Source organism: Brachycentrus maculatus, unplaced genomic scaffold (genome assembly GCF_059751285.1).
Source record: "Brachycentrus maculatus isolate JH-2025_06_01 unplaced genomic scaffold, ASM5975128v1 h1tg000107l, whole genome shotgun sequence".
NCBI lineage: Eukaryota > Metazoa > Arthropoda > Insecta > Trichoptera > Brachycentridae > Brachycentrus > Brachycentrus maculatus.
Genome location: NW_028280860.1, coordinates 677,522 through 693,800, shown reverse-complemented (window position 1 = coordinate 693,800; position 16,279 = coordinate 677,522). Strand labels below are relative to the sequence as shown.

The window sequence follows — 16,279 nt, the reverse complement described above, 5'->3', positions numbered from 1 at the left end:
TTAAACAGCTGTAAAGATTTTTATTGACTGTATAAATTTACCTTGCCATCCTACAATATATTGTATTTCATTTAAATATTAATTTTTAAATCAAACACAGATTTTTTGAGTCTACTAAGTTGTATTTTATTAACGAAAACACATAAAAAAATATTGTGACGATTGTTTCGCCTAGTTTTGACATTTTCAAACGAATGTGAAGATCAAATGGACTGACGATCCTTATGTAGCTATCTATACCCTTATATTTATTTTCTGGGAAAGGAAGAGTTTAAATAAATTAAAATGATTTAAGGTAAATAATAAATGAAACTCCAATCTAAAAATAGTAGCAAAATCATTACTCTCCGATTTTTTAAGCTTTTTTACGTTTTTAAGTATAGATCTATCAATTTAATATTATGTATTGGATTTAAAAATAGGCGAAAAAAACGGATTAAGCTTTTGACGTGTCCGTAGCGTTAACTTAATTTATCGCTGATAAAATGTGTCTTCTTTATCTCATAAAAAAGTTGGGTCGTGTGATATTAATCAACCGGGCTTAATTCAAAGCTTAATGTAAAGCCCGTCTTTTTGTGAAAAAACTTTGTGGTACGTGCTAAACGTATTCAAACTAAGGACGTACATGTATGAGGGTGTGTCACGCTTCACACTAAAATTTAAAACATTTTTTTATCAAAAGGGTCTCAAATGTAACATCAGATATATAGCTACAATAGAAAAAAAAAACGCAAAAACAAGATTGAAAATAAAATTAACTTACGCTACTTAAGAATGACTTTATAAGATTATTGCCATATGGAAAAAAGCGACAAAAGTCTTCTTGTATACTTAAACATATTTATTAAAAAATATGGGTATTTATTATAATATATATACAGTATCTACTCAATGAATTAGGGCCACCCATTATTTTTTTGAATACTCTGAAATCTTTTGGATTATTATATTTATTTTACATAAATACTTTAAGTTTTCTATTGACATCTAATATCATGTATATTACCTTCAATAATATGTAAAATACACCTGGATTATTTAAGCCTTTACAAAATTTCAAACCCTTTTTCTGAGAAACGTCCCTAATTAGCAAAGGTAGACAGATAGTTGAAAGTTCAAAAAATAGTCCTATCTCATTTATTAGTGAAGTTTCTTGAGTTCTGGTTGTTGTTTTGTTTAGAGAGGTTATATAGTTATCGTGTCTTGTGAAAAAAACTTAATTTTTAATTTTAGTTCATAAAGTATAAAAAAAATTTGTAAACACAAGTGTTTTTTTTGAAAAGGACAAAATGGGAAAAAGTAAAGACATTTCTGAGGAAAAAGAGTCTAGTGTTATAGTGCTACTGAAATTAGGAATACTATCTAATAGAGAAATTTCAAAAAAAGAAAACGTTTCTCGTCAAACAGTGGACAGAATTTCAAAATCAATAAAAAATCAGTCACCCGCCACCAGCAATCGGCGAAAGAACTGTCGTAGGATTAGAAAAACAACACCGAGGACTGATCGAAAAATCGTTCAAAGTGCCTTAGAAAACCGTAGTGCATCAGCAAAAACATTAAAAATAAAATTGGAAGAAGAGGGTATAAATATATCGGTATCAACACTGAGGCGACGTCTTTACGAAGTAAATCTGAAATGCAGGCGCCCTGTAAAAGTATTAAAATTGACACCACGAATGAAAGCGGATCGATTAAAATGGGCCAGGCTACATCGAAATTACTCGGTAGATGATTGGAAAAGGGTATTTATTTAAATTGAATTTTCAACATATCATTTTAGTAAATAAACTTATATATTTGAATTAAACTTAAATTTTCATTATTTTTCAGGTCATCTTTAGTGATGAGTGCCGGTTAGAAGCCGTGACAGAGAGCCGTCGATTCGTCAGGAGAACACCAATGGAACGTTACAATGAGGCCTGTGTGGTAAAAGTTATCGAACACCCCCCTGCAACAATGATATGGTCATGTATTATTAACAATTTACCTGGGCCGTTGTTTTTCGTGGAAGGAACAATGAACCAAAATTCCTATAAGCAGGTCCTCGAACGAATTTTATTGCCCTTCTACCATACACTCGACCCAACAGAAGGTCCATACACCTTCATGCAGGATGGGGCACCTTGCCACCGGGCTAAATCAATAATAAATTTTTTGTCTAACAAAAATCTGCCTTTGCTCCCCTGGCCTGGAAGTTCTCCGGACCTTAATCCTATAGAAAACGTATGGAGCATGTTAAAAAATAAGGTATACTCATTTCCAAATCCGACAGTAGACTGTCTAAAAAAAAATATTCAAAAAATTTTGTCAGAAGACGAAGAAATAAAAAACATGATAAAACAGTGCATTTTAAGTATGCCAAAAAGAATTGAGGCAGTTATTTCTGCCAAAGGTGGAAATACTAAATACTTACCATATTTATATGAAAATATATGCATAATTTAAGCGTAATAAAGTGTTCATGTGTAAATAAAATTCAATGTTGTTTTATTCAAGGTTTTCTCTGAGTTATTCCTGTTTGAATTGAGAAATTGCGCGAAATTCTGCGTGGCCCTAATTCATTGAGTAGATACTGTATATACAACATTTTGAGTGTGTCCAAATACTTGTTCACAAAATCTGGATTATCTCCAATTACAGGAGTTATTTTCATATTATTTATTGACATCTCACCAAAGATGAAGAAGAATATGGAAGTCTGGAAAATGTTGTAAATAAATTATCTGGTCAAATTATAAGCTTAATAATAAAAATTAAAATGTTATTCTCTGGCGTTTCTCATGTGTGTGATTATAATCCAGGATTCGGACCTCACATACTAATATAAGAGTTTCTGCTTAGTAAAAAGCTTCTTTACATCTCACCAATAGATGTCTCTAGTGAAGTTGTAGTGATTCAAGAACAAGGTTTCTAAATTGGTTCATATATACATAGAACTTCCAAGAATTTGAGTAGTGTGGTTGTCAGTTATGGGTAGAATTGGTGAATGTTACATGTGTGTAAAGTGATCACTTAAACCAGCCTATTACGGTCGTCAGCCCCGTAAATGCCCAGACTTCCATTTTCTTCTTCATCTTTGATGAGATGTCAAAAAATAATATTATAATATACATCAAAAATAAAATTATGAGAAACATATTTTAAATAACTTTAAAAATGACTGTAGATTAGGTAATTATTCATTAATTATAAATTAATAATATATGAATTTATAATTTAATATTTACAGCTGTTAATTAAAAATAACCAGCTGTATCCGACCATACGTTGCTGTGGTTCAGTCTGAAAACAGGCACGTGTTCAAATACAACTTTGTGTAAAAAAGTCAATGTAATCAGTGAATGACTTTTTCGACATTTTTTTTTAAACAATCGAACATTTACACTTTTATTGATACATACCATATGCCAATTGAATGATGCAAAATTTTCAAACATGTTATCAGATAAAAAGTAATGTAAATCATGTACCAAACAGGATTTACCAATAAGAAATATACCTACATTTACAGTATCTACTCAATGAATTAGGGCCACCCATTATTTTTTTGAATACTCTGAAATCTTTTGGATTATTATATTTATTTTACATAAATACTTTAAGTTTTCTATTGACATCTAATATCATGTATATTACCTTCAATAATATGTAAAATATACCTGGATAATTTAAGCCTTTATAAAATTTCAAACCCTTTTTCTGAGAAAGGTCCCTAATTAGCACAGGTAGACAGATAGTTGAAAGTTCAAAAAATAGTCCTATCTCATTTATTAGTGAAGTTTCTTCAGTTCTGGTTGTTGCTTTGTTTAGAGAGGTTATATAGCTATCGTGTCTTGTGAAAAAAACTTAATTTTTAATTTTAGTTCATAAATTATAATTTTTTTTTGTAAACACAAGTGTTTTTTTTGAAAAGGACAAAATGGGAAAAAGTAAAGACATTTCTGAGGAAAAAAAGTCTAGTGTTATAGTGCTACTGAAATTAAGAATACTATCTAATAGAGAAATTTCAAAAAAAGAAAACGTTTCTCGTCAAACAGTGGACAGAATTTCAAAATCAATAAAAAATCAGTCACCCGCCACCAGCAATCGGCGAAAGAACTGTCGTAGGATTAGAAAAACAACACCGAGGACTGATCGAAAAATCGTTCAAAGTGCCTTAGAAAACCGTAGTGCATCAGCAAAAACATTAAAAATAAAATTGGAAGAAGAGGGTATAAATATATCGGTATCAACACTGAGGCGACGTCTTTACGAAGTAAATCTGAAATGCAGGCGCCCTGTAAAAGTACCAAAATTGACACCACGAATGAAAGCGGATCGATTAAAATGGGCCAGGCTACATCGAAATTACTCGGTAGATGATTGGAAAAAGGTATTTATTTAAATGTAATTTTCAACATATCATTTTAGTAAATAAACTTATATATTTGAATTAAACTTAAATTTTCATTATTTTTCAGGTCATCTTTAGTGATGAGTGCCGGTTAGAAGCCGTGACAGAGAGCCGTCGATTCGTCAGGAGAACACCAATGGAACGTTACAATGAGGCCTGTGTGGTAAAAGTTATCAAACACCCCCTGCAACAATGATATGGCCATGTATTATTAACAATTTACCTGGGCCGTTGTTTTTCGTGGAAGGAACAATGAACCAAAATTCCTATAAGCAGGTCCTCGAACGAATTTTATTGCCTTTCTACCATACACTCGACCCAACAGAAGGTCCATACACCTTCATGCAGGATGGGGCACCTTGCCACCGGGCTAAATCAATAATAATTTTTTTTTCTAACAAAAATCTGCCTTTGCTCCCCTGGCCTGGAAATTCTCCGGACCTTAATCCTATAGAAAACGTATGGAGCATGTTAAAAAATAAGGTATACTCATTTCCAAATCTGACAGTAGACTGTCTAAAAAAAAATATTCAAAAAATTTGGTCAGAAGACGAAGAAATAAAAAACATGATAAAACAGTGCATTTTAAGTATGCCAAAAAGAATTGAGGCAGTTATTTCTGCCAAAGGTGGAAATACTAAATACTAACTATATTTATATGAAAGTGTATGCATAATTTAAGCGTAATAAAGTGTTCATGTGTAAATAAAATTCAAGTTTGTTTTATTCAAGGTTTTCTCTGAGTTATTCCTGTTTGAATTGAGAAATTGCGCGAAATTCTGCGTGGCCCTAATTCATTGAGTAGATACTGTACTAAGTTTTCAAAAATTATTTGGAATTTAAAGACGATTATTTTAATGTTAATCATATTTAATATTAACATTAAAATAATCGTCTAAGTAATAAATATTTTTTTGAATTACAAAAGGTAAGACCTAGTAACTTTCAATCACTAGTTTCGAAAGTTCACAACGATGACACCTAATGTAGATATGCCTACAAAGTGATTCACTGTGTAGTAGTAGTAAAGTAATGTATATTGTTTTTTTTACACATTTAAATTATACGAAGTAAGTAACATTATGTTACATAATTCCAGATCGAAAACGTGGTTTCATTTTATTTTAAGTGTTATATAAATTGCTCACATAACGTGGTTTCAATTTTTGAACGTGAATGTGGATTGAAAATACCGTTTAATATTTCAATGTTGGTATTGTACAGTCCCTCTAGGCCCATTCACGCCTCTTCCGCAACGGTTTAATTGCAAACAATCGTAGGGAACGGAGAACTGCCAGTCATCCTTAGATCATGGCTGTTAGTACTGGATCAGATGTTACAGGTGAAAAAAATGTAACGGATCACTCATTAATATTTGGTTACGAAAAACATTCACATATAGTACAGTCCACTTACCATTGCGTATTGTTATATTAGCGTTTCAGGTGAAACGAGTGGGCAAAGTTAAAAAAATACGAAAGATTAAAAAAAAATAATAATAAATAAAAATACACATGAATTTTATTTAAACTTTACAAAATATATCAACTTTGTTTTTCCAACCGATTTCAACAAGAACCTTGTCATCATCAGAGTTTATGTACTAATTCTAAAACATTGAAATACTCATAGTTAGGTTATAGATAATAACCCTTTCCTTACGAATATAAACCCTGATACATAAACCGTGATGATGACAAGGTTCTTGTTGAAACCGGTTGGAAAAAGTGTACCAATAAAAAGTGGTTAAAACAAAGTTTTTATTTTATTTTATAAAGTTTATAAAATGTGCCACAAAGTATCTGCAAAAAACATTCAAGAAATTAATTTTATTTGACCAGCAACCGGGTTTCGTCGTAACTGACATCATCAGGATGATGTTAGTAGGTTGCTGGTCAAATAAAATTCATAAAGAATTTCACAAATTTCGAAAGACGTTTTCAATTGACGCATACCTGTAAAAACAGGCCGCAAGGCCTATAATAATAAGAAGAAGAAGAAGAAGAAGAAGAAGAAGAAGAAGAAGAAGAAGAAGCATACCTGTAAATATATCTTCCGAAATTTGACTCATGTGGTTCTCAATCATGGGTAGAATGATGAATATTACACACTTTATCAAGTGATTATTTGAACCAGCCAATAAAAGGTCGTAAGCCCTGTAAAATACACTCAATGTAAAATACAGTCAATAAAAATATTGATATAAATAACTCATGATACGTATTTTTATAAATAAACATAAAGAATGCTTAAATTTTCTTTGTAAGCAAGTGCATTCTTGCTGGAACTAAATAAAATATATTGTTAGCTTACAAAACCCTACGAACGCTCAGGTTCTTTGAGAAAGAAAATTCAAGTATTCGAAACGTTTCGTCTTTTTGCCGCGTCTGAAAGCGTTGCGGAAAGTGCATGATTCTGGTTTTTGTGCCGAGTTTATCCGCTGTCTCTCTGGAATCCTTTACCAGCTGTTCCATTCGTCGGGAGAAAGCGGAAACAATGGCCCGAGTAGCAGATATTTGTTCCCCCATTGTGAGGGGATAGTCCACTTTTAAAGCTGTCACTGTACTCGCTTTGTTCACCTCGATACGTTTTCTGCTTCCCGGATGGCTTCACGGTGGCTGTGACACAGCGAGCTACTCAATGCTTAACAATCTACCACTTGGAAGCTGTTGCTGCTCTGATATTGATTACATTTATGTTGTTTTTGTTTACACTTTCCTTATTATTCATCGTTCACTTTGTGTAATACCACTTTTATAAACACTTATTCGTGACTACCGGTTTTGAAATAATCATTCCATCACCAGGTCATTAAAATAAAATATATATACATGTGGTGTAGTCATATATAAAAAAACTTGATTTTTCAGGAGAACGTTTTTTAAGTTTAAAAATAGAATAAAATGTTTTTAAAACAAATATCAAGCCACTTATTGATGAAGAAGCTGTTAGCTTCGAAACCGGTAGACATTATTATTAAGTTATAATAAAATATTTAAAGTGATTTTAAAACAAAGTAACATTTTAATTATTTATCATTTAATTGTTGACTATAATATTAGTTGCTATCAATATTACCCCGAATTATTCGGACTCAGTGCCTTATTTCGCATAAATTCCTGGTTTCTACATGCAAGCACTTATAATATTTTTCTTCAAACCCTTATCCGCACCTCAATGGTGCATAGGGCACTGGATCATCTAAACGCAGTGTTATCTTGATCCTTAAAACATGAAAGAAAGGTGATCAGCCCTCCGTTTCAGGTACCAGTCCAGGGTAATATATTAGAGTGAAAAAAAAACTTATATTTATTTGATCCCTCCCTGGGAATCGAACCCGGGACCTCCAGAACGGTAGCCGAGAGTGCTGACCATTACACTACGGAGCCGGAAATGCAAGCACCTATAATATATCGTAGTCGTACAGGAGAACGTGGCCAACTAACAAAAAGTAAAATGTTCAGGAGGGGCCATTTAAGTCACTTTTGCTTGGCAAGAAAATAAACAGCAATGCAGTTAGTCATTTTTAACAAGTCAATATATTATACTTCCAAGTTTAAATTCCTTAGGGATGTTTTTCAGGGCAATATTAAGGAAGTAACATATCAAATAGTCAATGATCACGTTTTTGTAAAAAATGCATTTGGTCACTTTCTCCTGTATGACTTCGATATGTATAAGTATGCAAAAAAACACGCGATTTAAAAAAATATTTTTATGAAAATACATTTCGTATCGATGATATCCATAGCAACGAAGCAAGAACCCATGACATTACAATGACAAAGAAGAGTTCAAAAACGGCGTTGTATTTTAATTTGGGGTTTTGCCGAACATTTGTCCATCTAGACCTTTTTATCGCGGAAAGTTAGCGAACGGGGAGAATACACGAGGCCCGTTAACTAAGACAGAGCGGGCACTGTTTGTCCAGGTGAGGGGGGGCGGGGCGAGGGAGGTGAGGGGTCGCGCTGTGTGTTGTCACCTCGGGCTACAGGTGTCCCGACCCTATTATTTATTCCTCCCCGCCACTGCGAGATGACGTCATCATTTACGCCATCAAAAGGTCGACTCGATCCTGTAAAGATTCTTCATGGAACTATCCTTCGCTCCTCGCAGCGGTAGCTGCTCTCAGCGTCGTTCCTTGAGATCTTACCGTGTTAACTAAATATTCGTTATTAAAGGGTTATCAACAAAATGACTTCAAATATTTTTTGTCATCTAAACATAGACGAAGAAAAATATGGAATTTTGGGCATTTATGGCTTACGACCGTCAAAGGCTTGGTTAAGTGATCACTTTAAACACGTGTAACATTCAACAATTTCACCCATGATTGTCAACCACACTACTCAAATTCTTGGAAGCTCTATATATATGATCCAATTTTGAAACATTGTTCTATTGGTCAGATGAGAAGCTTTTTTATTGAGCAGAAACTCTTTTATTTGTATTGCTTAATAAATATAAGCAGTAATAATTTTTACGACCGTTTTTCTACTCGTAAAGAATGTGATTCGTTCATACGTGTGATACACATATTCATACACGAGTAATAATATAAGATATTACAAAATTTTAGATTTTTCTACTTAATTCTGCGGGTACGTGCATGAGAATTTTCTTACTAAGGGAATATTTTAGCGAAGTGAGTCGAGGGGGTATCGGCTGGTACTTTTATATTAGAACTACATACTTGCCAACTTCCCGCAGGCAAAGTTTCAGGGTATCAAGTACCAGGGAGGGGGGGTAGTCTGATGTCTGAAGTTTTCTTTTTTTGACCGAAAAGCTCGACTGCAGTATCTCTAATTCTGTACTTGAATGGGGAAATGCAGCACATTATTGTTTCACGGAATCACTCGTATCTTTCTTCTCTTCTCGTATTTCTCTTCTCTACGTAATTAAATAAACTCGCATTTTATTTTTATTGATTATTGGTAACAAATAAACACAGAAGTTCATTTGCGATATGGGCATTTGAAAATTGCAAAGTTTTATGCTTTTATCAGAGTAACTACTTACTTGTAATTAAAAGTTAACTGAAAGTGTAACAATTTTTTTTCATATAGTATTTAAAGACGAATATTTTTTTATGTATTATCGATGGCATAAAGGGCTTACGACGTGTTATCGACTGGCTTAAGTGATATTTTTTTTACGACGAGTAACGTTTACCCTTTTTTCATGATCAAACATTTTTTCTATAGTGGATCTATATTTAACTTCATTTTTTAGGTGAGTATTTTTCCTTGTGACAAAAATCGTTACGTATACGAGGTCACTGCCACCGTCTGTGAAATTTCGTGTGAAGTAAATGGAGAATTCCTGGTTGTCTTTCCTACCTACAATTATTTCTTCATTTCCAATCCCATTTAATAGTTGTGTCCTTCCCAATGAGCTTTTTCGCTTGCATCACATCAAATATGATCTTCTCCTTTATTAAAAAATCTAGAGCGCAGGATAAATCACAGTGCTTTCCAATGATAAACCATCGAGTAAACGCCAAGTCCCTATGTTGCCCTATGCATTACTTTGCTATAATACGAATAATGGAAAACAGAGTAGAAACTTCTATCGACAGACAAATTATTTCACCTATAAGGAAACGTCAGTTTTTCATTGTTTTTCCAAAATTTATTTTTATTACACAATCACTGGTTTTATACTCCAGAGAAATTTGTATCCAGTTTTTATTTTAATTTAATAGATGTTTCAACATAGTCAAAGAACTTTTCTTTTGAGAAGGGAGTATGGATGTCTCGGTATTTGCAGAACAATCGCTCGGGGGTTAAATCCTATATTTGCGTACAAAAATTTGGACATGTTAAAATGTTGTTAACGCCCTAAAAAATACCCCGTTTGCTATAATTTTTTTGTTTACATAATTTATGTTAAAATTATTCGAGATGATCAAATATTAGAACAGAAAAACATTTCTTATAAAATAATAATAATAGTCCGCATACATATACGTAATAAGTACCAGAAGATAAGTACCAACATAACACTTAGCGTTAGGTTGTGACGTTTTAGTGCCAGCGTATGATTAATAGGAAAGCGTTAAATTTGTCAGTTTACGAGTTCCTTTTTTTCTGAGAAACAATGCCCTCCCAGTTTATTTATTATTTCCACCCAGTTATCAGTACTCGCCAGACAGGATCGTTATTTTTTATTAAGGCTTTGCGCCGTGCTCACATTTCACTTTCATTAAAGAGTTACATTTTTCACGCGTCCAATTTTCTTTTTCGCAAGAGGGTCAGGAATATTACGGGGAGAGCGTTTGGGGCGAATATTCGAATCCGAAACCCGTTCGCTCCGTTTAAACTACAATTTCGGGAATAAGCTTATTCAATCTATCGAACCGATTTTCCGGAATTCTCATTTCTTTTAAGGTTTCGAATCTCCAGCAGCGCTTGACCCGAAGGGTGTCTGCGCTGATGGCGATACGGGAGCTCTGTGCGGGGCGCTCGAAAGCGAAGGCGGGACGGGACTAATGGGGTGCTAAACGGGGCATCGAAGCCGTCACACACACTCCGCCGACACATCTCCCGCGGACTGTGACACTTTCGACAATTCAATCCGGGAACCGATTGATTTATAATAACGCGATTGAGATAAGGGGTACCGAAATACTTTTCACGTCCCTAATGCACGCGATATTTTTCACAATTGCGATTACCGTTTTGGGGGTCACGGGGGAGGAGCAGTATTTATTTCGACGTTCATACATCTCATGTTTCTTTCCCGTCCTGGATTTCAATCTCTAGTTCACCGTCGACAAATAATTGTTGACCATGTTTTCGTTGTCGATTTTTCTAGTAAAAAATAAATAAATGGACAATCTGGATTGTTTTTGCAATGTACCTCCGATATTCTGGGACATTGATCTTTGAGTTTACTTGTTCCGTATAATTTTGGTATAAAGTTAATATGAATATATTTATTTAAGTAAATTTTGAAACTAATTTGTAGCGCAGCGTTTTTCGCAAAAGTGAGTTAATAATACTTATGTCGTTTTTTGGGTAAAATAATTGGTTAAAATCGCACACCACCCCTCTCGGATATCGTCCCTTGCTTTTACTCGAAATATACGACTAGTGAAATTTAGCAATGGTGTTCATCATTACGAAGACTTTATATCGGTACGTTTGCGAAGTACAAGGCGGTTTTTATATACAAGAGTTTTTCTTAAAATAAAATAAAAAACATTAACTGAACATTTTGAGATATGTACTTTGTATCTAGTTATTTACTTATATTAAGTGTTTTTTATGCATTATGTTCCACATTGTAGTATTATGATAAACTTTGTTTTAATATATAAAAAAACTCAAATACTTATTTTGAAACATTTGTTTTCATGATATAAAAGGAAACTTGTGATCATAAAAGAAAAACATCGAATCGTTTTTTATCGTTTCATATATGTATGGTATGTCTGGCGGTCAAAGAGGGCATGATTTTATACCGGTACGTGACTTTTGCCCTAACACATCGCGTGGGATTCACTTAATTCAATCTAGTAAGAGGAACATTGATATCGTCTCAATAGGTTGAGGGGATTGTTATTCGTTGTTAAGTACCGTAATGTATTTATTAATATGCCACAGAGGTCACATGGCCAGTGTGAGGGGATGACTTCCGACCCTTGCTCCTTGGAGCGAACTTCGGGTCTCGCTTCTACACCAGGCGCTGTGTAAATTCCAAATTGCTTTAATTATATAAAGAAATTTTACTTGTACATTAGGCGATGTAATTTAAGTCTTTAGTTTTTCGGAACTCCAACCCGGTTGCGATAAACCTTGTAGGAAATTGAATTCTGTACAATTAAATTATCATGTTTTTAACTCTCTAAAATCGATATTTAAAAATAATTAGACCTGCAAACGGGAGGTCAAAAATGGAGGGTTATTAAATTTCATGTTATTTGTTGGATGAAAAAAATATAAAAGCTTTGTTAAATATTTGCAAAAGCTGCTTTATATTTTATCTGGACGTTAAAAATATAATTTTTTTTATTATTTTGATTTCTTACACGTTAAAGCCCTAAAATATCAGTAAATATAGGTACAAACATAAGTCAAAACCTTAAATGTTTAGGAGATACAAATAGCTATTTAAAAAAAAAACAAATAGCGGATGGTTTTAAGATTGTTCATAAAATTATTCGACACAGTAATGTGATGCCCAATGACTTTAAATTTACTTTCTACTATTATAAATAGTGGCGAATAGTTTTCAAAAAAGTTTTACCTGATCATTTTACGTTTATGACTTACGATTGTTTACCTCGCACTTACCGATATTGTGTCTTCTGCAATATGTACATAACTTGAATAAGTACATACTTACTTTACATTAAAAAAATTAAAAATAAGAACGTTCATGTTGATTCCGAACGACTGCACCCTAGATGTGAAGGAGTTTACTATGCCCCCCTTCGATTTTTCTATACCATCATCCAAATGGGTCGAATTCCCACAGCAATTTTGTATACTTTCTTTCATCCTTGTTCACTTTGTAACTTGATCGCTCGCTGTCGGCAGTCGGAGAGGATTTTATTCAGTTGTCACGTTATAATATAGTTTATATTCTTCACCCAATCGTCCCTCTACATAGGAATCTCAATATAATATTGCCGATTAAACGTAGGGGCTAAGCTTGGATGAATTTGGAGAGAACTCAATTTGCTCTCATCGGCCTCTCCAGCTCGCCACTATGTACCTTTTGCTGGCGGGGTCGAGTTTCACGGGTAATTGTCTTCCAGCGATATGCACTTTAACTCTTGAACCCGAAGCCAAGCCAAGCCACTTCTCACTTGGTGATAAAATTTGAATTTTATTTCTCCCTTAAGTCTCGCTTTGCGGGAATATTATTTTAATTTTTTCATATGACATCGGGACTACGTATATACTCCTACGTTTAAAGTGTTAAAACATGTTTATTTTAACGTTTCGTTTGTTATTTATAACTAACTAACTAACCATCACGCCGCTTCTCCGCAGGGGTAGGCAGAGAGAATAGAACGCCACACCACTCTGTCTTTCCAAACATTCTTCGCCTCTTCCACGTTCATGCTTCTCCTCATACATACCCGCCGATTGTTACGACTCCTAACCTGACCACTTTCAAGTATTTGGCATACCTGATCGTGCCATGTTTTTCTCGGTCTTCCTCTGCTTCTTTTTCCAATTACACTCGCCTCATAAATTTGTTTTACCGTTCTTTCCTCACTCATTCGCTCTACATGTCCAAACCATCTCAACACACCTTTCTAAATTTTATCGATAATGCATATATATTTTATTATTTATTGGCAGGTTTATTATGTGCATATTATTATTTTTATTTGGAAATTTAACAAAACAGTTGCATACATTTATTCATATTAATGAGTAATACGAAAAAGGCATTTGTATTATTCCAGTTATAGAATTACATATTTGTAATTTAGTAAAAAAAATACCTGGAAGAAGGACGGGAGGGAGGAAAAGGGGAAAAGGGATAAATCAAAGCTCAACTCAATGACAAATAATGTGAAAGTAGGGATACCATGATGTGAATATCGACTTACTATGAAAGCGATCTCAGTGCTGAATTATAAATCTGATAATAATTCGGTTCAATCAGTTTTTTTTTATTTTTCATTCAAACCCATATCCGCACCCCGATGGTGCATAGGGCACTGCATCATATAAACGCAGTGTTATCTTGATCATTAACACATTAAGGAAAGGTGATTAGCCCTCCGCTTCAGGTACCAGTCCAGGGTAATATTGAATAAATATCAGAGTGAAAAAAATCACTTATATTTATTTGACCCTCCCTGGGAATCAAACCCGGGACCTCCAGAACGGTAGCCGAGCGTGCTGACCATCACACTACGGAGGCGGACAAAAATCAATCAGGTTTTACACGTCAATTACTTACTGGATAAGCCATATTCTACCTTATTATATATTAACTTCGACGTAATGTGTAGAGGTGCCGGTTTATGTCTTCTTTTTTGTGTTGGGATTATGTTCTTGCTTGAAAAATTATCATATTATGCAAATAAAATACATACTTATACATGAAAGCAATTTTTCATTTAATTTAAAAATATCGAATGTCAAAATGCATCTAGCATAGTAGCCTAACGCACTAACCATTACACTACGAAAGAGGACTTTTCACTGTTGAGTTGATTTACTAAAATAAAATGATCTTTACCCATCAGGTATTACAATATTTTCCCGGGAAATTGTGATTGTGAATGCAAATACACAGCAAATTAAAAATACTAAAAGAAACGCCAAAAGTATTGTTTTAAAAATATAGTATAAAAATACGTTTTTCAATGGCTTTTTATTGTTTTCATTCTTACTGGATTGGGTGCTATTTTTGTACGCTATCAATGATTTCTCTATAGTTTTATGGTGAAGGGCGGTGAGGTTACTGCTGAACGGGTCACCTTCTACACATTTGTCTGAAGTGTAAAATTTCAGTTATTGCGCTACTCGGCGAGAACACTCCTACTTTTTACGAGTCTGTCAACATTGTACGTCTGCGACCCCCAGACGTTACATAGTACTACGATTTTTTCATTCGTCACTTATTGGTTGCAAACTTTGGAAAGAGATAGGAAAGTCAATAGCTCTACGACATTTGTTATTTCCAAAGAAACAACGTATTTTTAGACCATACAAAGTACTTTTTTTTATAATTTAAAATAAAAAAAATATTACACGTTACGTTACGAAGGTGGGTTACGAAGCTCAATAAAATAATTTTCGACTCAATAAAATAAATCGTGCGACATAAAATAAATCGTGCGACATAAATTTTGCAGTGACAGTATCACAAAAATAAAAAGCTGCTCGTTTGTAATGGATATTCATCTGATATATAAATCATAGCGGAGAACTAACGTGTTTCAAGTTATTTCATTATTTATCCTACTCATGCTTATTTTGTTTTTTTTTTTATTATATAAAATATACTACTACTACTACTACATACCATCATACCGTTTCCCCTGCAGGATTAGACAGAGAGGATGGAACGCCACAGTCTTCTGTCCTGACACACTCCTATCTTCCTTCACATCCACATATTTAGTGCCCTCCGATTACGTAGACATTTGACACCACCAGATATTAGGTTCTGATTGATTTGGTCGTGCCAAGTCTTCTTCGATCATCCTCGATCTGTTCTCCCGTTCACATTCGCCAAAATCATTCTCTTGTTGTCCATTCGTTCTACATACACCTTAATGAACTTTTCTTAATCTTTTGAATTACTTCTAGTTGAGCCTTACATTTTTTTCTAATATCTTCTCTATTTATATAATTGGATATTTGTAATATACGTTTTAATCTTAACAAACGTTTTTATGTACAACGTTTAGAAAAAAAGCTAATTATAAAATCATCGCTACTTTAAAACCCCATTCAAATATTTACTGTGCAAAAAGTATATGGAAAAGTATGTCAGATATACAATAACGTTTTGTCTTGTTACGATCTCCTTGTCGATAAATTGACTCGTTTTTTTCAAACAAGATGACGATGGACAATCAGACGTTCTGATTTTCCGAATTAAGTTTTATTCGGATTCCTTTGTTTGAAAATTTTCAGTCTTTTTTTTCAGGCTAAATAAAATCTGTTGCCTTCAATAGATAAACGTACACCCAATTTCCTTTATTGCATCTAATTTCCTTAACGATCGTCGTCTTTTGACCCGGGCTGATGTTTTAACTTTCCTATTTGTCTTTAAATTTTGTTAGCGAAAAAACTTAGTCCTTTTATTTCACAGTAAATGTTTATTTTTTCAGTACAGTAAAACCTCGATATAAGGGACCTCTATTTAATGAACTTAGAATATAATGGATCAAGGTGACCCTGGAAG

The 16,279-nt window shown here is 33.6% G+C and overlaps 1 protein-coding gene across 1 annotated transcript in view; it reads left to right on the top strand.

Moving 5' to 3' along the window:
* LOC148310091 (beta-1-syntrophin-like) overlaps positions 1–16,279 on the top strand; it is a 78,484-nt gene that overhangs the window by 43,857 nt on the left and 18,348 nt on the right. The gene's annotated exons all lie outside the window — the stretch shown is intronic.